Source organism: Miscanthus floridulus, chromosome 10 (genome assembly GCF_019320115.1).
Source record: "Miscanthus floridulus cultivar M001 chromosome 10, ASM1932011v1, whole genome shotgun sequence".
In the NCBI taxonomy this organism is placed as follows: domain Eukaryota; kingdom Viridiplantae; phylum Streptophyta; class Magnoliopsida; order Poales; family Poaceae; genus Miscanthus; species Miscanthus floridulus.
In genome coordinates, this window is record NC_089589.1 from 26,233,692 (window position 1) to 26,261,336 (window position 27,645).

At 48.9% G+C, this 27,645-nt stretch overlaps 1 pseudogene; it reads left to right on the forward strand.

The window, feature by feature from the left end:
* Positions 1-810: 810 nt before the first annotated feature.
* Positions 811-27,554, forward strand: LOC136488272 (uncharacterized; annotated as a pseudogene).
* Positions 27,555-27,645: the final 91 nt, after the last annotated feature.

The window sequence follows — 27,645 nt, forward strand, 5'->3', positions numbered from 1 at the left end:
CATCCTCCATGGCAAATTCCGCGATGTCCGCGATCCCTCCATCTCCGCGATGTGATCCTCGCGATGTCGCCGCACGACCATCCGAAATCGTATCGCGATCGCCAGAATTTTCCATCTTCGGCCAACGCCTGCCGCACGGGCGTCCCGGTACGATGCATGGCTTTGTGGCTCAACCAGCGAACCCCGGATTTTGTGGCATAATCCGGAAACCTCCCTCGACGTCCTCCCGCCATGTAGCCAGGTACAGTAGACGTACACCGCACGATCGCCTGTCCCTCAAACGCAAGCCTCGATCCGCCCTTCTCCGCCCCCGCGGTTTTTCGACGCGGCATCCTATCTTCGTTCTTCACTCGTCGCCGCATGTACCTTGTCTCCACCTGTCACCTGCAACCACAACCTGCCAAGAGACACGTCACACGCACACCGTGTTGTCAATCGCTCATCACCAAGGTGCTAGCCCACTGGCATCTCATTTTCCCTATCTTCTATTTATCTACAGAGATGGGACGTGCCTGATAAGCGAAGAGAAGGTTCGAGGTTCACTAAGTTACAAAAGGAAGATGCGGTGTGTGCTGCTAATTTAGTCTGCACCTAGAGCTCAATTAATTGAACAATTCAGCTTATGAGATGACATGGTGGATATTTGTTTATGTCAAGGATGATAAGTTATTGTCAAGGTGAGATGATCGAGCTTTGGTTGAGTTGGTTCTATCGTGATTCCAACTAAGATGTTGAGTTCGTGTGTATTGTGCAACATGTCTCTTGGCTTGTGAATGTGCAAGGTTAAGTGCATTAAGGTGGTCGACAACAATGGAGAAGGTCAAGCGAGGAGTTCGGGTTGATGGACCACGGATGGTGGAGAGTAAACACGAATACTTGCATCAAATGACCAAGGGTCTGGAGGATGGACCAAGTATGGCTAGCACATGACACGACGAAGAGCACCAGCAAACATGGAGATGGCGATGAAGACAACATTGACAAACAGGGAGGTCGCGGCGGGCACGACGCCTCGATTGGAAAAGCTCCTAGACGCCTAGGCGACGCCTTAATAACTATGATTTTAGCTTCACGAGGGTGGAAATGTAAGTGAAATAAATCACTATTGAGTCATGTATAATTTTATTTATTATCATATTTTAAATTAAGCATGCGTATATTTTTCTCTGATCTTTTTGCTTGTCAAGATAGCCTTCTTTCCTTCCTTTCTTTTCCATTGTTTTACTTTCTACTCTGTGAATGTGTTGGCAATCTTTAAACACTTAGTAATTACTTATCTTTCAACCATTATTACTGAGTCTTTTTTGTGTGCAGAGGTTTCTTTATGTTTGTATATGCAGTATATTTCTTAAATATATAGTCCAGTCACTTGTATCCATGCTAAGATCCATATCATTTTGTTTCAAATAGATACAAGTAAATCAATGTAAACAAATGTGCCCATGTCAATCCTTATACTTGGATTTCTCCGGTATCTCTCCTTCAAAGTGGAGTTCCGTTGGAGGGAACAGCCTGTACGTAAGCAGACATATTTGTCTCAAGCCTCAAAGAGGCAGTTGTCTGCAAATGATCATCGCCTTTCGACTGTACCACCAGTCTCCAGATGGAGAAGGAAAGTTGGTTCACCTTCTGTTGAGGCTGCTTTCGAAAGTTTCATTGAGAATATTTTGCGAGACTTTGTTTTAGACTTGTGGTATTCAGATATTACTCCCGACAGAGAGGCCCCAGAACTGATACGTGGCTTAGTACTTCATGCTCTTGGTGAAGTATCAGGCAGGGTGAAAGAGATGAATCTAGTTGACATGCTAACAAAGTGACTAAAGGCTTGATATACTATCTAGTACATACCATCATTATTGAGTAATAGTTCTATGTTCATTTTTTCCCCCTGTTTCAGGGATATGGTTGATTTGATTGGTAACCATTTAGATATTTTCCGGAAAAATCAAACTCTAATTGGTGTTGATGTCATGAGGACTTTGTCTTCCGAGGAAAGAGATGAGAGACTGAAGCAGCACCTAATAGTTTCACAGGAACTTCATCCAGCACTGTTATCTTCAGAGCATGAGTACAAGGTAATAGCTAACCATTTTAGCTTTCATGTTATACAATAATACAGCCATTAATTAATACGAATTTTAGGTTCTTCAAGAAATCGTTGGGGGCATTATGGCTCTAGTTTTGAGACCACAAGATGCACAGAGTCCACTAGTTCGCTGTTTCTCCAGGGAACTGATGACCTGCCTAGTCTTGCAACCTGTTATGAACTTCGCAAGCCCTGGGTAAGTTGTCTGCTAAAACGGCTGATTTATGGCAATATATAGGCTTCAAGCAGTCTACGGTCTGCTTAATTGTAATTTAAGTTATCGAATTTTAGTTTCCGCCTTTACCTGCACCTAAGCTTTGTTCCAAATCCTTATTTGTTGTTTGTTTGTTTTTGTTTCAGCTACATCAACGACTTGATTGTCTACCTTCTAAACATCAAAGATACAGGTAATGTTGGAGGAAATACAAACATGGCTAATACGGAACTAGTGCCTTACAAAGGAGGTTCACAAGGTTGTCAAATGGAATCAAGGAATTTGACTGTAGAACCTAGCAGCTTAATTCCACCAAATAATTCTGGGATGAGGTCATTCGTTACTTCTGAATGTGGAAAGTCGAAAATGTCAGAGGATGACAATGATAGTACCATCCAACCTCGTCAGCCAGACTGGGCGGTGGTATTGGATGCAGCTACTAAAAGGAGGTCAGAGGTTCTTGCCCCTGAGAATCTTGAGAACATGTGGGCAATCGGAAAAAATTATCAAAAGAAAATGATTAAAGTAGACCAATCATCTAGGTTGAAAGGTTATGGAGGTTCAGATAACAGTCCAAGTGCAGGGGCAGGGGCAGTGGCTAAAGAGCTATCCTCTAACTTCAACGAGAGAATTGCATCTGTTGATTATAAATACATGGTCAATTTGATGCAAAGTAAAAATAGGAATGCTCAATCTACTTTCGTCACAGGTAGTCATCCACTTGCTCTACAAAATACGAATGAAGTGAAACCAAAAGAGGGGAGTCAAGTTCATTTCAGCAGCAAGGAGAAACCACATGAAACCAGCAACAGTGTAAAAGCTCAACTAAAACGATCTAATAGTACTCCTGATATTGAGAAAAGATATTTGGCAAAAAGTAACCAGCCCATGGTTCCCAGTGAAAGGCTAAATGTGAGGAAAAATCAGGACGAGAGAGGTGCTGGTCCTGCCTCACATGTTGAGGTGCTAATGCATGTTCCGAAGATAAGATGCCGGGTAATTGTTTTCTAATCCTATCACTAGAACAATTCCAGTATCATCATCTTAACCACAAGCATCAAGTTGCTGGCTTTTACTGAATAAATTTGATCAATTGGATTAATTGAATAAATTTAACCAACCTGGTCAGGGTTATGTTGCTAGTATTCACCACAGTTTCTTGTGAAATTTTATTATTAACAATTATACCATTAGGATCATCTCTTGTGAGATAAGTTTCAGAAGTTTGTAACAGTTGGCAAATTGATCTCTGATTTTGTTGTGTTGCATGTTGCTGTTATTTTATTATTCTCTTTGCGGGCAGTGATTTTAAAATATTTATGGGCATGGGGTTTGCATCTCACGCGCTCTTAAGCTGTGCCTTTCTACTGTTAGAAATCAATCACTAGCTTCAGTCTTGTATTACTTGCCATATATGTTCCGATTTTCATCCTTCCATAAGTAATCTAAACTATGGGAATATCTCTTCATTTTATCGTATTCCGCATTTTCTGATTAGCACGTGGGTTCCATGGTTTCCATTGGTTTTACATTTTAGTACTTGGTGTCCGATTAGAATCAGATCTGTAGAATCCCGTGCTTAATTTGTATCTAGTCCTCATTAAGAGAAAATACATAAGATGCCACTGAATGACTACGTGCATGATCCACAATGTGGCACTCATTGTAAGGCTGGTGTGTGAGGCCTAGCCCACATGTCAGTGAGTGGCATATATTGAACATAAGAAGCTACTCAGCGTCGTATGGGGGAAAATTGGTATTTGTGGTGGTTTGGTCTGATAATTAGTAATTAATTTCTAACAGTTTCCGTTCCTGCATGATTACATTATATCAGACCTAGCGGTTAATGTCACCATCAGTCCTCTTGTTCTTGATACAATATACATCTATTGATGTGAAGTAATGTCATTCTCCACAGCTGATGTGATTTGTTGGGGTCTATTTCTTTGCAGGTTGTTGGTGCATATTTTGAGAAACTAGGTTCAAAATCTTTTGCAGTTTATTCTATCGCGGTGACTGATGCAGATAATAAGGCCTGGTTTGTGAAAAGAAGGCATGGTTTTACTTGGCATATTTGTACATTAATTGCAGCTTCGAGAGAGGAACATGTATGATCCTGACCTATAGCTTCTATTTGTAGATACCGGAAATTTGAACGTCTTCATCGACAACTGAAGGAGATACCTAATTATTCATTACATCTGCCTCCAAAGAGTTTTCTTTCATCTAGTGTTGATGATTACCTTGTGCACCAACGATGCATTCTCCTGGACAAATATCTTCAAGTATGATTGGTTCTCTAGCATTTTTGCTCATCTTTTACTTCAAATGTGTTTATAATATTAATTTTGTGTTCAATAGGATCTCTTGTCTATAGCTAATATTGCAGAGCAGCATGAACTTTGGGATTTCCTGAGTGCATCCTCAAAGGTGTGTGATTTACACCAAGCAAATCCTTATAGCCTTGTCCTTAATGATAAGGACTGCACACATTTTCATTCAGTGCTTTCTTGAGGTTCTTAGCACTTCATTTCTTTTCCACTTTGTAGAATTACTCTGCTGGAAAGTCCACCTCTGTTATGAAAACCTTGGCTGGTATGCATGTCCCCACACTTGTTTTCTCCCCTTAAAAGCTATAACTTGCTTTGTTCTTTTCTTAAAGACATTTTATTTGTTTTAAAACAGTTAATGTTGATGATGCAATGGAAGACATTGTTCGACAATTTAAAGGAGTTTCAGATGGTTTGAAACGGGCGGTCGGCACAACGCCTTCTAGCGCAACTGCCCAATTTGCAGATAATAGGATGTCTCTATCTTGGAACCAGGAAGAGAAAGATAACCACAACTTGCATCAACGAAACTTGGAAAGTGCTCATAGCCTATCAGATGGTGATAGTAACTACGAAGATCACACCTCATCTATGAATAGTGGATGCCATTCAGACAATGAGGTCAATAATAGAGGCCATACTTCAAATGATGTTAAGCACATCGAAACATATTCCAGTTTGGATAAACAAGCCAGTGACCAAATAGGAAAACCTACAAGGGCACATTCTGATTCTTCGAACATGTCATCTCTAAATACATTCGAGGATCCAATAGGAATTCCTCCTGACGTACACCACACCCTGCTACTACATAATTTATTTGATGCATTTCATAGGGAATGGTTGTTCTTACTGTTTTTCCTTTTACTGATAAACCTTCTCTTCTATTTTGGCAGTGGATGCCAACAAATGTTAGTGTGCCTTTATTGAACCTGGTTGACAAGGTATTCCAGCTAAAGCGACGGGGTTGGATACGGTATGTTCCTTTATAATGAACTTTATCAAATTTGTTCCTCAGAATTTGCTTACTAGTTTCAGACCACTGTTACATAGTAACAAATTAAGGGACTGTTTGAAACAAAGGAATAGAAAACACAGGAATGAGAGAAAACACAGGTATAGGAAAGGAAAGTAGTTGCAAAACAGAGGATTGAAAAAACATAGGAAATTTTCAAGATAGGTGTTTGGAATGCAGGAATGAAAAGAGTATAGTAAACTTTCAAACTTGATTGCAATATGAACTTTTTTATACTAATCAAATCCTTAAGAAAATATAGTTCAGAACATCATTTTTAGTATATAAACTAGAGAGAGAGAGAGCCATACATACCAAGCGGGCAAAACTTTTCTTTTGTGTGCCATGGGGCTCAAACAGGAAGCTGAATGTTGTCTCGCTGTTAAGGCTAGATTAGCAATATAAGCATATTCAGAGAGCGAGCGAAGCTGCAGTGGCCACAGGAAAGCTTTCCATCGACTCGGAGCTCATTTTTTGTTTCCTGCAAAAGTACATGCTTCTCCACTGTTCCTATGGAAAGTTCTTTGCCGATTTCTCCAAACCAAACGCATAGTGACGTCAGCAAAACAACGGTTTGGCATGTTGGCCCACAGAATCACCGGCTCAGGTGAGTGAACCACTCACCAGTCTTGCCGAGCACCCGCTAGTGTTGCCGAGCACCAACTAGCCGTGCCGACCACGAACAAGCGTTGTCTGTCCCACACACTATGGCTAGAGCTAGAAGAAGAAGAGAGAACAGAGCATGCACACAGAGTACAAGACACCAGCGTTGGCCGAAGCCCTATATGGGAGATGTCAAATATAAACTCTCTTTACTGAGTTGTCGTGGTAGTCTATTTATACAACTCTATCCATCTAGTCCCAGTACAGCTGCCCTGCTGCCATAGTGACTAGATAACATACAGGACTGACTCCGTGCCGGCCTCTGCATGTGCCTACAATGCTGCAGGTGAGCCGTGCGGCGCCTGCACCTACAGCGGCTACAGTATCACAGCAGGGGGCCTTTTGGCACCGCCTTCCCTTGTTGTGTTCACACAAGGTAGCAGTAGATTATCTAACAATCTTCCTCTAATCCTACTGCTAACCCTTGTACCCCCTCCATGCCGATCATCTCATTCAGCTCCGTGAGTCGAAGACGTCCGAGCAGCTTGGTGAGGACGTCCGCGAGTTGCCGATCAATTTCGACGAACTCGATGACGATCTGCCCTCCATCAATACAGTCCCTGAGGAAGTGGAACTCCACGTCGATGTGTTTACTCCGATCGTGCAGAACCGGATTCTTCGCGAGGGCAATGGCGGGCTGGTTGTCCACCATCAGTGCTGGTGGGTGAGCTTCCACACCGGTCAGCTCGCCTAGCAGCCAGCGCAGCCACACAACTTGGCATGCCGCTGTGGCCGCCGCTACATACTCTGCCTTGCACGTAGATAGCGTCACCACCTTCTGTTTCAGCGACAACCATAAAATTAGAGCCGACCCAAGGAAGACGAGCAGGCCAGAGGTGCTCCGTCGTCCGTTGATGTCCCCCGCCATGTCTGCATCGCTGAACACAGTGAGCTGCAGCCTACTCCCATCAGTCTTAGAGAAAATGATCCCTTGATCCACCGTTCCCTTGACGTAGCGCAGTAGCCACTTCACCGTAGCCCAGCGATCCTCTCTGGGATCCTCCATGAAGCGACTGACGTAGCCCACGGCGAACGCAATGTCCGGCCTCGTGTGGACTAGGTAGCGTAGACCGCTGATGATGCTCCGGCAGAGTATTGCATCCACCTTCGCCGCGGTACTGGCCTTCGTCAGCTTCAGCCGCTCCTCCATTGGAGTCACGCATGGCTTGCACTCAGCCATGCCGCTCCTCTCCAACAGCTTGGAGGCATACGCGCTCTGACCGAGCATGAGTTCCTCCTTCCCTTGTCTCACCTCGATGCTGAGGTAGTAGGAGAGTGCGCCAAGATCGCTCATTCAAAAACGAGCCGCCATCTCGCGCTTGAAGCTGTTGATGTCCTCCGTGCGCACGCCGGTGATGATTAAGTCATCCACATACACGCTGACGTCGAGCTCCTCCTTCCCCGTCGCCACGTGTAGAGCGTGTGCTCGGTTATGCATCGCTGAAACCCAAGCTCGCCCAGCGTGACGTCAAGCTTGGCGTTCCATGCTCGTAGGGCCTGCCGCAGCCCGTAGAGCGCCTTGCGCAATTGGAGCACCCTGTGCTCCTCTCCCTTGACGGCGAAACCTAGAGGTTGCCTGACGAAGACCGTCTCCACCAGTTCACTGTTGAGGAAGGCCGATTTAACGTCCAAGTGATGGATGCGACAGTCCTTTGCTGATGCTAAGGCTAGTAGCAAACAGACCGACTCCATGCACGCTACTGGCGCAAAGACCTCCTCGAAGTCTATGCCCTCGTGCTGAACAAAGCCTCGAGTGACGAGGCGTGCCTTGTGCTTGACAATGGCGCCGAGCTCGTCCCGCTTGACCTTGTACACCCACTTCAGGCTAATCGGATGGCATCCTGGAGGTGGGTCGACAAGCTGCCATGTCTCGTTTTCCTCGATCGCCTTCATCTCCTCCAACATCGCCCGTCGCTAGTTTCTGTCCCGCTCGGCCAGCGTGAACGTGGGTGGTTCCTCTGCACTAACTAGCAGCAGCTCTGCGTCATTGAGCAGCCGACCAGCCAGTCCTGAGGGTCCTGTGCCACCGACGATGTCGTCCAGCCTACGGAACCGCACCTCCTCACCTTCGTGGTAGGCGTCCATGAACTCAGTGATGTCACTTGGAGGTGAGGCGAACTCGATTGGCATCGATGGAGTTCCCTGTTCCACTTGAGTGCTCGTCATAGCACCTTGAGTGCTCGGCACCCTAGTTGCAGTGCTCGGCACTACTTCTAGATAGCTCGTCATTACACCTGCAGTGTTCGGCCACACTGTAGGAGTGCCCAGCCTTAGTCTTGGAGTGGTTGGGACCACTGCAAGATGTCTTGGCTATGCCACGGGAGTGCTCGGCACCCATCCTAGAGTGGTCGCTACCACTGCAGAACCTCCTGGCGCCACTCCTGGCGTGCTCGGCATCCCTTTAGGAGTGCTTGGCACTCCTCCCGGAGTGCTCGGCATCCCTCCTGAAGTGCTTGACACTGCCCCAAGAGTGCTCGACTCAGCCGCTGGAGTGCTCGGCGCTCCTCCCGGAGTGCTCGGCACCTCTTCCCTAGCGTCTCCACCACCGTGGATGACCAGGTGCTCAACGACGAAGGTGCTGGTGAAGCAGCCAGCTTCCCCCGTGCTCGGACTGCTCCAGTCCCAAGCTGCCTCCTCGTCGAACATGACGTCGCACGAGACAAGCACCTTGTCTCCGCATGGGTCGTAGAGCCGGTATGCCTTGGTACCCTCCACGTAGCCCAGGAACACCATGGGTGTGCTCCTATCCTCCAGCTTGGTGAGGTTCGGCTTTGTCTTCCTGGCGTGGCCGATGCAGCCAAATGTCCAGAGGAAGGACACGCTCGGCTTGCGCCCATACCAAGCTTCGAACGGCGTCTTGCCCGTTAGGGCCTTGGTCAGAGAGTGGTTGTGGATGAACATTGTCGTGGTCACCGCCTCTCCCCAGAACCTTGCCGGCATGCCTTTGGCCTTCATCATGGATTGGGCCATGCCGACTACCGTTTGGTTGCGTCTCTCCACCATGCCATTCTGTTGTGGCAAGTACGGCGTGGTGTGGTGTTGCCCCACACCCTGATCCACGTAGTACACAACGAACTCCACCAAAGTGAATTCACCGTCGTGATCAGTCCTCAGCACACGGAGCTTCTTGCCGCTCTTGGCCTCCATGCGCATCTTGAACTTCTTGATCGCCGCTGCCGCTTCGTCCTTGCTCATCAGGAGTTGTAGCCACATGTAGCGTGTTGTAACACGGCCTCGGCAGGTGGCGAAACCCTCCGACGGCGAGGTGTCACCAAGGCGTCTTCGACCGTCTTAGGGTGGAGATCTGGCACTGACTAAAGGAACTTTCCTGGCTATGCTTGTAGGGTGCTGCACGAGGCTCAGCGAGCTTGTCGCGGATTCCGCCCGAGCCGAGCACGGGCATCTCTGACCGCTCAGGCGGACGCCGCCCCGCTTCGGCTGACGGGCGTCTCCGGCGCTAAAGGCGAAGGCCGCCCTACCCCCGAACTAATCAAACAAACAACCTTGCCTAAGTGTGTGTAGGTACCTAAGCGCAGGCACCCGTGGTCCACGCGAGCGTGCCAGCATGGCCCCCGCGTGGCCAGGCGGAGACTTACAGATGAGGTCTCCGACCGGACCGGTGGAGACTCGCGTAGGCAGCTGCGCACCCCTGAAGATGGAGGCCAGTGTCAGGAACCCAGGCCTCTAGGCCGAAGATCGAGGCACGGTGGGCCGGCCGCTTATGGAGGCCCGTTACTTGAAGACGGTGTGGCACTGTAGCAGTTGAGGGGCATTGTAATAAATTCTGTCAAGAGGTAGTTGAGTCCTATAAATAGGGAACACTTGTAATAGTACGGGAGGTTGGAGGATGAATTAATGAAACCTTAGTTTTGCATGCCATTTCCCTACACGCCCACCTGTCGTGCCTATTCCCCGAGCCTCCGCCTAAGGGCAATGCTTGGCGGGCGGAGGCCTCTATCTCCTCCACACTGTCTGAGACCGCTAGTTTCAACATTGGCGCCAACCGTGGTTTGGCCAAGGCAAACCAACGATGGCAGGGAAAAGAAAAACCACCACCAGAGCAGCAACAACCACGGGTCAGAGAGGAAGGCCTAGGCGCACCACTCGTAGCACCTACACAACCTCGCCTACGGAGGATGACACTAGAGCAGATGCCCAGGGTCAACCACCGGAACCCCAAGAACCAGAGATTCAAGATCCGGAGGCCCAACCAAATTCAGGCCCAACACTCGAGCAAGAACTGCAACAGCTGCAAGCACAGTTGCAAAGAGCGCAACAAGAGAGGGATAGAATGGCAGCAGCATTCGCAGCTAATTAGCAAGCTACTCAAGCGTCAGCACAAGCAGCAGAAATAAGGCAGCAGTTGGTATTCCTACATGCTGAGATGCTAAGTATGCAGCATGTAGTACCAGTGTCAACCTCCGTAATCCTAGCCTCCGCAGCAATAACTCCACCAGCGATTAGCCCGACCATGATGCCATCTTAGGTGATGTGGAGACCTATCGATCCCAAGTCCCCACTCTCTGAAGGCATACAACAGTCGCCATGGCCAACGGCGTACAAGCCAATCACACTACCAAAGTTCAATGGCAAGACAGACCCCCATCAGTTTATTATAAGTTACGAGGCAGCAGTAGCCTCCGCCGGTGGAGACGACGCCATCTTGGCAAAGTCATTTGTCATTGCAGCCGAAGGCGACGTGTTGGCTTGGTATTCTATGCTAAAACCAAGCACAGTCTACTCTTGGGAAAACCTCCGGGATAAGATATTGGCAAATTTCAAGGGGCTAACAGCACAGTCGCTGACTTCCACAGATCTGTTCCAGTGCAAGCAAATACAGGGAGAGACACTACATGACTACTTCTGGAAATTTGTGCAACTAAAGGCGAAGGCACCAGACATCCCAGACGAGATCGCCATCGAAGCAGCGATCAAAGGCCTCCGAATTGGGCCATTCGCAGCACACCTAGCAAGAAAGAAACCAACTTCCATACAGCAGTTGTATGACAAGTTCGAGAAATACTGCAGATCAGACAATGACCTTCGGAAAAGGCTAGAGGAGCAGGGTCAAAACAGATAGCAAAACAGCAACAAAAACTCCCAGAAAACCTATAATAACCAGAATGCATCAAATCAGAAACCAGGCCAGGGGCAAGTGCTCAGCATCGAGGGTCAACCTCACCCCGGGCAAGGGCAACTGGAAGCGCCAGCACGGCTAGAGACCTAGACTAGGAACCAAGGTCGGCAAGGTTACCAAGGCAAAAACTAGAACAAAAACCATAGCCAGAAACAACGCAAGCCATATTGCGTTTTTCACGGCGAAAACGCAGGGCACAGCACCAAAGATTGTCCGGAGACAAAAGAGACACAGGAAAGGATGAAGAACAAGCAGACTGCCCAACCTCCAACATAGCAGAGCACAAGAGAGGTCAACACCACCTACACAACTGGCCACCAGCAGTACTGCCCAATGTACCCAGCGCTAAACGCAACCTAAATACATCCCTCCACACTAGCCTCTGCCTATTACCCAAACTTCCTACCAGCATGGTGGTTAGTGCCTTCGCAGCAGCCTCCGGTGGGTAACTATAGTTCGGAGGCAAGCCTGACCTACATAAACCCAAAACCTCCCCATATAACCTACCTCGAAACAAACCCACTGGCACAAAACCAAATCAGGTTCGAGCCTCTGCTGCAACAGCACCACATGCAGCAACTGCCTCCACCGCCACCTCACAACCAACCACCAGCACCAAAAAATGAGCCAAACCCAGAAAACCAAGTCAACCCCCATGGACCGCTACCAACAATAGGCATGATACTACCAATCACCGGAGGATCATCAATGGAGTTTCAAACAAAAAAACAGAAAAAGGATCACCTCCGCCTGCTAAACAACGTAGCAGTTCAAGGTCCAGCGAAATACACAGATTGGTCTAGAGTCCCAATCACCTTCATAGAAGAAGATCTCTAGCTAAAGAGCTACCCTCACGCAGACGCAATGGTAATCAAGACCAACATAGCAGCATGGGAGATAAGCAGAGTACTGATTGACACTGGCAGTTTAGTAGATATCATCTTCGTAAACACCTTCGACCAAATGAAGCTCAGCAGAAATCAACTACAGCCCTCTGAATCCCCTTTGATAGGATTCGGAGGCAAGCAGATACAAGCATTAGGAAAAATCTCACTCCCAATGTCGTTTAGAACCCAAGCAAATGCTAGAACCGAGTACATAACCTTCAACATCATCGATCTGTATTACCCATACAATGCCATCTTGGGTAGAGGATTCACAACCAAATTCAACACAGCCCTGCATATGGCCTACCTGTGCATGAAAATACCAGCACTCCATGGTATTATCATAGTCCGAGGTAGCCAGAAAGAAGCAAGAAACATAGAAAAGGCAATCTACAGAGCCCAAAGAAACATCAATACAGTCGACTCGGCACATAAAGAACTAGAGCCTCTGGATATGCCCAGAGGAAAAATAGATATGGCAGGTCAAGAAGAGACAAAGGTGACCCCTCTAGAAAAGGAGTTATCAGACAGAAAAGTAACAATCAGCTCAGAGTTGAGCAAAGCAGAGGAGGAAGAGCTCATGGAAACTCTAGTAAACAACAAAGACATCTTCGCCTGGTCAGCCTCCGACCTACAGGGAGTCAGTAGGGACATCATACAGCATGAACTAGATATCAATGAAAACATGAGGCCAAGAAAGCAGAAATAGAGAAAAATATCAGAGGACAGAATCCTGGCAGCAAAGGCGGAGGTGCAAAGGTTGCTAGACGCAAAAGTCATCAGAGAAGTCAAGTATTCAAAATGGCTCGCAAACATAGTACTGGTGCCAAAGAAGAATGGCAAAATGAGAATGTGCATAGATTTCACAGACCTGAATAAAGCTTGCAAAAAAGACCCTTTCCTATTGCTAAGAATAGATGCCTCTGTCGACAAGGCAGCCAGATGCCAGAGGTTCTCTCTCCTCGACTGTTTCTCTGGGTATCACCAAATCTGGATGAAAAAAGAAGATGAAGACAAGACAAGTTTCGCCACTCCATTCGAGACATATTGCTACACCAGAATGCCGGAGGGCCTCAAAAATGCCGGAGCAACCTTTGCTAGAATGATAAAGGAAGTTTTGGGTTCACAACTGGATAGAAACATCATAGCCTACGTCGACGACATAGTGGTCATGAGCAAGAACAAGGATGATCATGTCTCCGATTTACAGGAAACCTTCGCTAACCTCAGGATAGCTGGCCTCCGCCTCAACCCAGAAAAATGTATATTTGGAGTCACAAAAGGAAAGATGCTCGGATACATCGTAAGCAGCGAAGGCATCAAAGCGAACCCAGACAAAACCAGAGCAATAATGACAATGGCAGAACCCAAAAACAAGAAAGAAGTGCAAAAGCTAACGGGAAGAATAGCAGCACTCAATAGATTCATCTCAAAATCAGCAGAACGTAGCCTCCCCTTCTTCCAAGCACTGAGGGGCGGAGACAACTTTGAATGGGGGTCCAAGCAGTCGGAGGCATTTCATAACTTGAAAGAGTATCTAGCAAACTCACTGGTGGTCTCCGTCCCAAAATCAAACAGCCACCTATTGCTATATGTGGCGGCCTCCGACCATGCAGTCAGCGCAGTCTTAGTCCATGAGCTGGAAAAAGAATTAGGCAAAACTCAAAAGCCAGTTTATTTTATCTCAGAAGCATTGTCCGGAGCCAAGCTAAACTACACTGAGGTAGAAAAAGTTGCCTACGTAGTACTGACGGCATCAAGAAAACTAAAGCATTATTTCCAAGCCCACGAAATCTCAGTTCCAACATCGCTGCCACTGCAAGACTTGCTCAGAAACAAAGAAGCCTCCGGCAGAATAGGCAAATGGGCTACAGAGCTATCACAGTTTGGTATCTCGTATGTCCCTAGAACAGCAATCAAATCACAAGCACTAGCCGATTTTGTAGCAGATTGGACACCTCCGACAGAGCCCAAGGTACAACCAACCACTCAAGGCTGGATAGCATTCACGGATGGAGCTTGGGGCCAAGCCAAAGCAGGAGCCTCTGCCATCCTAACGGCACCCTCCGACGTCAGACTGAAATACGCAGCAAGGCTAGAGTTCAAATCAACAAACAACATAGCAGAATATGAAGGCCTGATCCTAGCGCTCAGTAAAGCAAAGGCCCTAGGGGCCAAAACATTGATAGTCAAAATAGATTCTCAAGTGGTTACTGGCCAAGTAGAGAAAGAATACACAGCAAGAGAGCTAGAACTCATCAAATACCTATCCGTTGTCAGAAATTTAGAGCAAAGATTCGAGGGCTTCACCCTGAAGCACATCCCAAGATCAGAAAATGTAGAGGTAGATGAACTAGCTAAAGTGGCGGCAAACAACCTGCCACTGCCACCAAACACTTTTTACCAGATCCTAAAGTCTCCGGCAACTACAGAGACATCTAAGACACCTAAGCCCATACTACACCTGCAAAATGAAGATTGGAGAAAGGCGATAACAGAATTCTTAGAAGGCAAAACCACCGAAGAAGATGAAGCAAAAGCAGCAAGAATACAGGCCAAGGCAAGAAATTACACAATCATAGATGGTGTACTGTACAAGAAAGGAGTAGTCCAGCCTCTCCTCAAATGCATATCACAGAGCGAAGGCATAGAGTTGCTTCAAGAAATACACTCAGGAATTTGCGGGTCGCACATTGGCTCTAGAGCATTATCAGCAAAGGTAATAAGGCAAGGCTTTTATTGGCCAACACACATACAAGACGTAGAGCACACAGTCAGAACATGCAAAGCATGCCAAACATTCTCTCCCGGGCAGTCAAAACCATCGTCGGAGACCTAGCTTATACCTCCGACATGGCCGCTACAAAGATGGGGTATGGACCTGGTCGGCCCATTACCACCATCCCAAGGAGGAAACAGATTCACACTAGTGGTAGTAGAATATTTTACAAGATGGATAGAAGCAAAGCCGCTGGCGAAGATAACCTCAGAAACCATCAGAAAATTCTTCTGGCAAAACATCATTTGCAGATTCGGTGTACCGAGGATTCTGACAGTAGACAATGGAAAACAATTCGATTCAGAGAACTTCCAAGAATTCTGCAAAAGCATTGGGACAACTAGCCTTCGCCTCAGTATACCACCCAGAGTCCAATGGTGCTGTGGAAAGAGCAAACAGAATAGTGTTTTCAGCAATATCAAAAACATTGCTAGGCCTACGCAAAGGAAAATGGGTAGATGAATTACCCAGAGTGATTTGGTCACACAATACATCTATCTCAAGAACAATAGGATTTACACCATTCAAACTGCTTTATGAAGAAGAGGCCATGATGCCAGAAGAAATCAAGCACGAAAGCCTCCGCACAACGAGACAGCTAATGTTGCAAGATGAAGAATATGCAAAAGAAACAATAGAAGCCATAAGACTAGAAGCAGTCGAAAACATTGCAAAATATCAGTCCCAAACCAAGAAGTGGAGAGACTCTCAAGTGGTAAGGAAAGACATAAAACACGGAGACCTCATACTCAGAAGAAAACCCAACGCACAACTTGTTGGCAAACTACAACCGAAATGGGAAGGCCCATACACAACAACGGCAGCAGGCCGCCCTGGCTCTTTCCACTTGACCGACAGCGAAGATGTCATGACAACCCACACCTAGAATATTGACAGCCTCCACAGATACTACATCTAGGCAATGTACGAAAGGGCAACCTCCGCAAATAATAAGTGGAGGCCCCTCCGTTCAGTTACCTTTTAGTTTTTTTCTTCAACCCAAAAAATGTAAAAGAGCCTGTATTCTTTTCCTCACAGGGGAACTCCAAGCGGAGGTGAGGTTTTTAACGAGGCAGGCTCAATGTAAAAATCCTCTACAAGTATAAAGAGGTAATTCCCCAAAAGAACGCTTGAAAAGTCCAAAACCGAAAGCGGCTAGCTCTGGCGCCGCAATATTCGGTGAACAAAAATAAGCACAGGTCCTTTTAAAGCGCCGACCACGGGCATTGGTAATTTAAAACGACCTCTATGGCCAAATAGGGTTCCGACCTTGACAAAGACTTGTCCAGATTCAGGCATCAAGGCAAAAACAACCTTGGCCAAATAGACCTTCGACCTTGACAAAGACCTACCCAGATTCAGACATCAAGGCAAAAACAACCTTGGCCAAATAGGCCTTCGACCTTGACAAAGACCTGTCCAGATTCAGGCATCAAGGCAAAAACAACCTTGGCCAAACAGGCCTACGACCCTTGACAAAGACCTGACCAGATTCAGGCATCAAGGCAAAAACAACCTCGTCCAAAATAGGCCTCCGACATTAACAAAAAACCAACCCAAGCATCAGGGGTAACACCATTATGGCGCTAGAACTAGGAAGAAGGTCTCCGCCATCGAAAATAGCAAAACGAGGAAAAGGTCTGACAAAACCCTGTCACTTAGGCACTAGGCCTATTTACTTCAAAAGATCTCAAAAGACACGAATAATTCAAGCAAGATATAGGCCATTAAAGCCAAGATACGTTCCAACAAACAACGTACCAAAAATTTAATAACCAAAAGCCACCACCCCGCTATAAAATGGGTTCCCCCCACACCCTTAAAACCTCAGTCAGCACAAGGCACAAGGGGGGAAGAAGGCAGAGCACAAGCACAAGCCACAGCAATGGCCATGGAGGCAGGGGTCTCCTTAGATATCTAAGTCGGCCATAGATATTGTACGAAAACTCATAAAGTCGGAGGCAACAGTAGACGGTCGGAGACAGTGGGAAAAGAGACAGGAACTATGGCACGGTGAAGAACAGCGCAGGCCTACAGAAGAAGGGGGATATCGCATGAAATCTCGTAACATCCCCCTGACACCGGAGACCTAACCTGCCATCTCCACAAATGAAACATGTCCCATAGGTGTGCAGCGTCGGAGGCCCATACCACCAGACAGCTAAAACACTCAGCTAAAGAAATACCAAAAGTCTCCACCGTCTGCACAAGCTGCGCCAAACCTCCTATCGAATCAGACACCGATTCAGCAAGCCTCGTCAGGCAGACTTCAAGTACGCCTCCGCCAGCCAAAAAACTGCCAACACTTCTACCCTGGCCATCAAGCAAGCACAGAGAAGGAGAGAACATGGGGCGAAGGTCCTGGCCACCACCTCTGTATTGCGCACGTTTGCCCAAGCAAAGGACAACGGTGTGCAAGCTCGGGACTAGACGAGATATGTAAACTAGCACAACAGACATAAGCCCCCGCACAAACAATCAAGAAAGTGAACCTGTTTTGTATTCCATAAAACGTCAAGTAGCATTCTTATTGGACACAAACTTACAATAAAATCCTAACTATTGTGGCGGAGGTCCACGCCAAGCAAGCGCGCGAGTAAACCCAGCGCGCTCGTCGTCTATGTCAAACTTAACTGACTCAAACACGTCGCGCAGAACACTGCGGGGAAAGGCCGAACACCAATACTCCCAAAGCTCTCCGCTCACATAAATACCATCGTTGTAGAGAGTCAAAGGCACAACATCTTGCATAGGCTCCCTATTCGGAACCTGCGCAAGGTTAAAATTTCCCACAAAACCATTCAAAACAAAAGAAAGTTTATTTACAAGAGTCCAACTGGACTACAATATACAAGCCAAAACAACTAAGTGCTACAAAGAGCCTAGACCTCCGGCGCATCGGCTACAGCAGAAGTCCCTGGAATGGAGCCTGCATCAACTGTGGGCGGGCACGGTGCCTGCGGCCTCCGACCATCACCACCGCCGATCGCAGCGCCCACCGGAGCGCCAGCGGTGGCGGAGGCACCGCCCGTGGTCGCTGAGCGCGGAACTGACGGAGGCCTGCCCGCAAGACTCTTCTGCGCATCCTGTAGCACAGGCTAAAGTATCAGGGGCATAGGCAACGAAAGCCTTCGCAGCTTCGCAAAAAGCAAGGAGACAAAAATAGTAGCTACAAAGACTAGAAATACCTTCGTCCTCTTTTCCTCCACCAGTTTCTGGGTGGCAGGTCTCCCAAATGGAGCCCAAAAGTACCTAATGAAATTTCTCAAGGTTTTTCACAAACCAAGAGAAGTCTCACCAAGCTCCTCCAGACCCGGCAGCGCTCCCTCCAGAATACTTTCGGTATGCGTACACCCGCCGCGCATCAAAAGCTTGGCGTAATTCGCTACTCCCGCCAGCGCCTTGTAGTCTATGCAGCCATTGATCAGACCAGGGAGCTTCGTAAGGTGACGCTTCAGCTAGGAGGCGAGGGCATAGACGTTGTCTTCCTCTGGAGGAGAGGAGGTTTCGCCTTCGAACTCGGCAACGATGGCCCAGTAATGGCCAATAGTTGAAGCAAGGACCCCCTTGACCGAGTCCAAATGCCTCGTCGTCAAAGACAGCTGCTCCCCCACCATAGCCGCGGATTCCTTCTGAGAGGCAAGCTCTCGCCGAGGACCCTCGGCCAACTCGTTCGCCCTACGGGCCTACTCGGCGGACAAAGCTTCCGCATCCCGGGCCTTGGCGAGATCGGCCCTCAAAGCCTCCTTTTCTTGTTCCTTCTCCGCCAGAGAAAGGCAGAGAGCTGCAAGGGAGTTGGACAAACCCCCTTTTTCACCTTCTAGGCGCTCATTCTCCACCTTCAGTGCTTCAATCATAGTATCTCGGTTGGAGACCTCGTGAGTGCAGCGCTCTTCCATAACAACGGCCATGTGATACCCCTGCGATTATAAAAGAAGAAGACCAAGGCGATCAGCAATAGAAACAAAAACAAGTCTAAAGGCGAACAAACACCAAAAAAGGCAAACCGCCGAAAACGCACCAAGCTCTGGTGTTCTAGATGAACACGGAGAAGTTGGAAGAAATCCATGTCCCTCAGACGCTGTTTGAAGCGATATGTTCAAAGAAGAACAAACAAACACAAGACCATAAGGTGAGAAAAGCAAATCTCACAATACATACACCAACTGCCAGAGACCACCTCCGACGTCTCCAAGAACCCCAAGATAGCACTCTTCCCAACCTGAGATAGAAGTGTCGGAGGAGCCTGCGTAAGAAAACAACAACAACAACAACTCAGGTCAGAGAGCCGATCAGAAATAGACAATAACAACAGGCCAAAAGATGAGTAAGATAAAACACTCTATACTCACTCGGACCCGGCGCTATCAGCCCCGGCTGCCCCGGACCAAACCTGACGCCGGCAGTAGCCACTCGCTCCTCCGGGGTGAGGAGTCCAGCCATGACATCACCTACAAAGCAACAAGTACATGGTATTAGCACTTGCTACAATACATAAACAAACAAACCGGGCGAAGATAGTAAACACAAAAATGTGCACCAAACAAACTTACTCATAAAAAGCCCAGGCTAGGCCACCTGCCGAGCCCCCTGGGCAGAAGTCTCTACCATATCATGTGGCGAAGGCCTAAAGGGCCGGATCTCCTCAGCCAGTGGCCTGGCGGGCGGAGGGCTCGAAGAAGACCGAGTCACCAGGGCCTGCTTAGCAAGCACAGCCTCCGGCTACCCGACGCCGGCCGCTAGCACGGAGCGTGCTGCAAGGTAGCCTCTGCGCCCTCTTCAGAACTTGAATATAGCCCGCCAAAAATGTCGAGCATAGGATCGGCGGCGCTAGCCTCCAGCTGTTTGGCAACACTCGCAGCACCGTGCAAGGTGCGTGCCGGAGCAGCGCTGGCCTCTGGACGCCCAGCACCGCTCATAGCGCCACTCATAGGGCACACCGGAGCTCTAGGAGAGCCACGATCCTCTCCGCTCGTGACCCGCACATCCACTGACGGGACGGAGGAGCTCTGAACATCTTCACTGCCGGCGGAGGCAACGCCCGCACTACCGACCGAAGACATGGCCGATGCGATCACTAGAGCACCGCTCTTCTTCTTCTTTTTCATAGGTGCCCAAGCAACAGCGGCGCCCTTCCTCTTCTTGGACTCAGCCTCCGCCGCAACATTCTTCGCAAAGGCCTTCTTCTTCTTCTTCTCAATCGAAGCCAGGACCTCGGCGGGAACCTCGCACTCCCGGTAGACGATCCCGACCTCCTCAAAAACTCAATTGAACCACGGCATGGTGCCTGCCATGGCTCTCCGAGATGGGTACTCACGCTCGGAAATTTTGCCAACCAACCCGACGGCGGCTTCCTCAACCTCAGAGACAAAACTGTCCTCCGTCACCCCCTCCCCCAAAGACTGCCCGAAGCGAAGGAACGGAATCCCGGCCTCCGACCCAAAATTAGGAACCTTCACCTGTTCTAGCTGAAAGGCTGGGTTGTCTCTGCCTAGGGGCCAGTAGTTGGAGGTCATAATCTCCTCCACCAGGTCGCGGCCCCCAGAGTATCGGCACGCTGCCGCAAAAGCCCGGTCGCAAGCCTCCCTCGCCGAAGACATCTCCTCCGGCGGATCCACACGCATATGCAGTGCCATCTCCTCCATTTTTGAAGTCAATGGATACTCCGCGACCTCCACACCATCCTCGATAGTGCCGCAGACCCCGTAGGTCTTCACGTAGAACCATTGCTCAAGCCAGCCATGGTCCCACTTGCCCTTCTGTCAAAAAGAAATCTCTAGGCGGTCTACGCCTTGGTTCCTCTTCGACATAAAGGTGCAACTACCATATTGGTAGGTCACCTCCACCCCCTTGCCCTCCCACACCTCCTTCTTCTTCTTCAGCTGCTTCTGCAGCTCGTAGTACGCGCAGAAGGTGTCCACATCTGGCTCGGCACCATAAGAAACACACGCCCAGCAGAATTTGCTGAGCGTGAGGAAGGCAGTAGGAGTCAGATGATGGAGTTGGACATTGAAGGTCTCCAACACCCAGTGGAGGAAGGGGATGTAAGAAAGGCGGAGGCCGTAGGTGAAGAAGTCCTGAAACACCACCGCATATCCCTCCTCCGGTTCCGGAACAGTCTAGCCAGGCGGAGGGATTTTTACCCTCGAAGAAGGAAAACATGATTCCTTCAACATCTCCACGACTGCCTCTTCAGTAATGGAGGAGGGGCTGAAATCCCATGACTTTATTGCCATGTCTCTGGAATCCGTAGCGATCAGGTCTTCGACGGACACAGAGACACTCCCCAAATCCTCCTCCACTAGCTTTTCAAACTCCAATGGGGAGGCAGAGGCAAGCATGCACTCCTCAAAACGCGCACCCCAGCCGATGGCCCTAACGCTGAGAAGGTGGCGATAGGGTCTGAAGAAGGTAGGCCAGCGAGTATGGGCGGAGGCAGAAAAGAAAGCCACCGTGGCGGCAGCCTAGGCGCAAGACGTAGGCGAAAAGACAGAACACGTGAAGGCAGCAAAGGCGAAAGCGAAGAGAGCAGAGAGCGATTTCTCAAAGGCAAGGAAAGCGAATGAGCAATGTGGGGGGGACCCTGCCACCAACCCCGCCCTTATATAGGCCGTGGGCGGGTGGTTCGGCTCTCGCCATACAATGGTCATCTCTGGAGAATTCACCTGCCGCACAACGGTCATCTCTGAAGAAGTCGCAAGGTATACAACGGAAAGCGATATGGCGTAAACGGCCACAACGTAGGACAACGGCTAGATTTGATGCCCAACGGCTACTCTCAACGAGACCAGCGGCCGTGCCAGAGCAGGCCAGGGGGGAAGTAGCGGGGCCTCGCTCGGAGACACCAATGCATGTGGCCTCCGCCCCCACGGACGCCTTTGGTCAAGGCATTTTGAGCTCATGGCACGCTCAGGCGAACCGTGGTCTCAAAAGGGGGGAACTGTTGTAACACGGCCTCGGCGGGTGGCGAAGGCCTCCGACAGCGAGGTGTCACAAAGGCGTCTTCGACCGTCTTAGGGCAGAGATCTAGCGCTGACTAAAGGAACTTTCCTAGCTATGCTTGTAGGGCGCTGCACGAGGCTCAGCGAGCTTGTCGCGGATTCCGCCCGAGCCGAGCATGGGCATCTCCGGCCGCTCAGGCGGACGCCGCCCTGCTTCGGCTGACGGGCGTCTCCGGCGCTAAAGGCGGAGGCCGCCCTACCCCCGAACTAATCAAACAAACAACCTTGCCTAAGTGTGTGCAGGTACCTAAGCGCAGGCGCCCGTGGTCTGCGCGAGCGTGCCAGCATGGCCCCCGCGCGGCCGGGCGGAGACTTACGGATGAGGTCTCCGACCAAACCGGCGGAGACTCGTGTAGGCAGCTGCATGCCCCTGAAGATGGAGGCTAGTGTCGGGAACCCAGGCCTCTAGGCCGAAGACCGAGGCACGGTGGGCTGGCCGCTTATGGAGGCCCATTACTTGAAGATGGTGTGGCAAGATTGCCCCGCAAACGAGAGACTGGTGGTGGAATATTCCAGGAATGTACTGTAGCAGTTGAGGGACATTGTAATAAATTCTGTCAAGAGGTAGTTGAGTCCTATAAATAGAAAACACTTATAATAGTATGGGAGGTTGGAGGATGAATTAATGAAACCTTAGTTTTGCGTGCCATTTCCCTACATGCCCACCTATCGTGCCTATTCCCCAAGCCTCCGCCTGAGGGCAACACTTGGCGGGCGGAGGCCTCTATCTCCTCCACACTGCCTGAGACCGCTAGTTTCAACATAGCGACTGCAATCATCCACGAGCAAGAGGAAGTACCGCCGACCACCGTTTGTAGCAGGCGTGATCGGCCCACAGAGGTCGCCGTGGATGAGCTCGAGAGCGTCCTTCGCGCGATACTTGGCTGTCTTTGGGAATGGTAGCCTCCTCTGCTTCCCGGCTAAGCAACTGTCACACAGCTCGCCTCCGTACTTGATGTGGGGTAGCCTCGGACTATCTTTTCTAGCTGACCAAGCGCGTCGAAGCTAAGATGTCCAAACCGGGCATGCCACATCCACGGTTCCTCGGAGTGCCTTGCCGGCAGGCACACCGGCTACTCTACCTTTAGGTCGACCAGGTACAACCGGTTCAGGGACCTCTTCACCTTGGTGAGAAGTCGCTGCTCCCGATCCCTGATCCTAAGGACCCTGTCCTTGATCAGTACCTCACTACCATGCTCATCCAGCTGACTAATGCTGATGATGCTGGAACGCAACTGTGGGATGTAATATACATCTGTTAGCGCGCGGTGCTCCCCATTCTAACACCTAAAGATAATGGTGTCCCGCCCTTGGATAGCTACCCTTGAGCCATCACCAAACTTCACCATACCGATAACATCATCATCGAGCTCGGAGAAGGATGCCTTGGAGCCCGTCATGTGGTTGCTAGCACTAGAGTCCAGATATCACCGCTACTCTAGTCGGCGCCCACATGTCCGAGGTGGACTTGGGCGCGTGGTTCGTCCAGGTTGACAGTCTTCAGGGCCTTCCCAAGTCATTCCACCGTCGTTGCCTCTTCCCTGTCCTCGGCCTCGAAGTTGTGCAGTGCACAGAACGTCGTCATCAGGATAGTGGCCTCATCCTCATCATCAGCTTGCGCCAGATGAGCCTGAGCCTTCTTTTCCTGCTTGCGATTTGGGCACTCCCGTGCCCAATGGCCCATCTTCCCGCAACGCCAGCAGGCGTTGGGGTCGACTTGCTTCTTCTCCGAAGAAGCCTTACCGTGGCGCTTGCCATTGCCACCGCGGCTGGAGGAGGCTGCCTTCCCGGAGTTCCTCCAAGCAGCCCACTCCTCTTCCGTCAGCAGGAGTTTCCCGCTATCCTCCGTTGCTGTCGCCTGCTCCAGGCGCTCGTCCACCGCCCGCGGATGACCTGTCACATCCTCAATGGTGAGGGTGGACAAGTCCAGCATCGTCTCTTTGGAGAGAGCGATCTAGATGTACTTCACCGGCACGGAGTGGATGTACTTGGAGACCGCCTCCTCTTCGTCGATGGTGACACCATGGTCTTCAGTTTGCTGATGAGCGTCTGCAGGCGGAGGGAGAAGTCCTCTACCATTTCACCATCCTTGAACTTGAGGTTGTCGTACTCCTGCTTCAGAAGCTGGACCGTCGCCTTCTATGCGCGGTCGGAACCGACGCGCATTGCCGCAATAGCCTCCCACGCCTCCTTAGCCGAGCTCTTCGCCCCCAATGGCTCCCTGTACTCCGCCGGTACAGCAGCGAGGATAGCCTCCAACACTGACATATCATCTTCTTCATTGCCGGTGCCCTTGTCAACATCATTCCAGAGCCGTCGGGCTCTGAGCTTGACCTTCATGGTCACCGACCACTCTCCATGGTTGGTGCGAGTCAGCGTCGGTCAACTGGTGTCGCTGACCTCCCGCACCGTACGAACAACGACCTCCGGTCGTGGCTGGACAGCCACAGCAGTGCCACTGTTGTCGCCCATCTCTGAACCGCCCGTCATCGCCAGCGGTTAGTCTGGCGACGGTGCTTGTATGGCTCTGATACCACTTGTTGGCCCACAGGATCACCGGCTCAGGTGAGTGAACCACTCACCAGTCTTGCCGAGCACCCGCTAGTGTTGCCGAGCACCCACTAGCCGTGCCGACCATGAACAAGCGTTGTTCGTCCCACACACTATGGCTAGAGCTAGAAGAAGAAGGGAGAACAGAGCATGCACACACAGTACAAGACACCAGCGTTGGCCGAAGCCCTGTATGGGAGATGGCAAATCTGAACTCTCTTTACTGAGTTGCCGTGGTAGTCTATTTATACCATTCTATCCATCTAGTCCCAGTACAGCTGCCCTGCTGCAACAGTGACTAGATAACATACAGGGCTGACTCTGCGCCAGCCTCTGCATATGCCTACAGTGCTGTTGATGAGCCGTGAGGCGCCTGCACCTGCAGCGGCTACAGTATCACAGCAGGGGGTCTTTCGGCGCCGCCTTCTCTTGCTGTGTTCACACAAGATAGCAGTAGATTATCTAACATGGCATTCCTTTAACCTCCATTCCAAACAAGGCCTAAGTGAATGATACACTATAATACTGTAGATGTAGAAACTTGTGACCCAAAGGCAATTGGCCTGATTGGAATGGTTACTAGATATATCAGTATATAGTTCCCATTTCATGTATTTTGGCAGTATATTCTCTGATGTTTGTTTAGATGATAATAAAATTTGGGTGGTTTATCGCCATTTTTCCGTGTTTATAGCCATGCACAGACCACTTTTATTTTCACCATCTATGCTTCAGTCCTACAACTTAGCCACTTCTGCAATCCAGCGGTTTCTATCTTTCAATTACAAAACATGATGTTTTCCTTGATATGTTACGGAATCTGCAGGAGACAAGTTCTTTGGATATCAAAACAAATTTTGCAGTTGGTCATGGAAGATGCAATCGATGAATGGATCATAAGACAAATAATTGGCTACGAAGAGAAGATGTCATTGTACAAGGAATACGTTGGATTCAAGATGTAAGGAGACACATTATCCCCCCATTTTTTTTCCTTCACTGGATTTATCTAGGTTCTCATTTAAGTTTTAGTTTAAAATTTGATATTTCCTTTGATGCCTCTGTGGCACTATTTTTTTTCTCTCGAACGTGCAGGTGAGGTGAGCTGTGTATCTTATGTTAAAGAGAGGAGGAAATGATCCCTTAAAAGACCCTGAAAAGCAAACACTCTAACTCCACTAGAGATCAGAGGGGTTGTAACACTGAAAAAAAATCACCCAAGCAAACTAGGATAATGACCATATAAAGAATATGCAGCTAGTCCTCATCACGACCTAGGCCCAGTTCTTCGAGCTTTTTGGCTCCGGCATGACCCCCAAAGTCTCAACTCTTCCTTGAAGAATTGATGTGCAACTTGTAAAGAGGGGGAGATGCCATAGAAAGCATATTTGTTCCTATGAGTCCATAAAATCCAGGCCCCCCAAAGTCACAACGCTATTAAATCCCTTCCTTTGAGCTTCGTCAATGTGACGGCCTGCTTTTCTCCACCATTCAGCAATGCTTGATTCAGATCCCTGGTACTTCTAATTGTGTGATTGGGCAAACCATGTGAAGAGCTGTTCCAAACGCATAAAGTTTCACATGGATATATCTTTGTAATATGTGCATCTCAATAGTTTCTTTATCCTTTGTGGTTTATAGGTATTATTGCAGAAGTAATGGATTCCAAACTTTGTCTTTCTTTTTCTGTGCAACTAATGGATTTCTTATTTACAGACCCTTTGGCCAAACGGTATATTCTTCACCAAGTTGGATGGATATAAAGGGAATGCAGGCACAAGTCAATTTGACAAGCAGTCATTTGGGGGTCCCAACCAGGCTGTTGGCAACAAAAAGAGCACAAGCTCTTTTGAACTTCAGCTTGCGGCATCCAGAAATGCCAGTGAGGTCAAAAAACTTCTTTTAGGTTAGTCTATTGACTGTTTCGGTCTCGTGGCATTTTGTTGTCTTTCTATTTATGTTTTTCCCCTGAAGATGTTAGGATGATGTATGTTTGCGACTCTACATGACTATATGTGGTGTACGAGCATGCTAGTTCTGTTTGTGTGTGCAGGAGGAAAAACTCTGAATATCTGATCCATAGGTGATTGCCTTCAATGGGGTCACTTAGAAGTAAAAAAAGGAAAACATCATTGCTGTATTTTCTTCCAGACTTCCTAAGAAAGGCACCACTTAGGAAACACATCTAGAACTTGAGCCGTTACCTAAGTTTATATCTGTCTATCACATTCCTTCAGTACCATGCCATTTAATTAACATAATTTGCTCCTCTCGAAAGTGGAAAATAATGACTTGCAAATTGCAATGCCCTTTCAGATGGAACTCCATCGACCTTGGTCAGCATAATTGGATACAAACAGTACCGACGCAGCGCAAGGGACATGTACTACTTCCTCCAAGTAAGTAAAACTCAAAATCCCTGTAATCTAAGCTCTACGATTGGACATCATTCTGATCTCCACGATGCATTACCGATGTGCTGTAGTCCAACGTCTGCATCAAGCAGCTCTCATATGCAATGCTAGAGCAGGTCCTCGTGACAGTCTTCCCAGAGCTTCGCCAACTAATAGACGACATACATGAGAAGGGGCGCAAAGAGCAAGCCTCTTTCACATACCAACTCTGACCCAAGAGACTGTCAGGATAAACATGCTACTTCAGATAGAATCGTAACAGTTTTGAACCCACTTGCATTGCTCCACGGTGAGTTACTGAAACACAAAGGCTTTGCAATTGTATTTCCGTGGTGCAAAGTTGGATTGAGGAAGCGCTTGGTGTTTAACGAGGCTTTTACCCCAACAACGATCTGTACAGATGTATATCAGAAGTTGTGTAAATTAGCCCCCTGATGTAGTAAACCAGAACAACTTACAGTAAGATCTTGTAGGTGTTGAATGTCACTACCGCAGACCAATTCTTTCCCTGCGGCGTGGAGTACTCCCGTCCGTCCGGACCTCCCGTCACGGGCGCTGCTCCTTCTCTG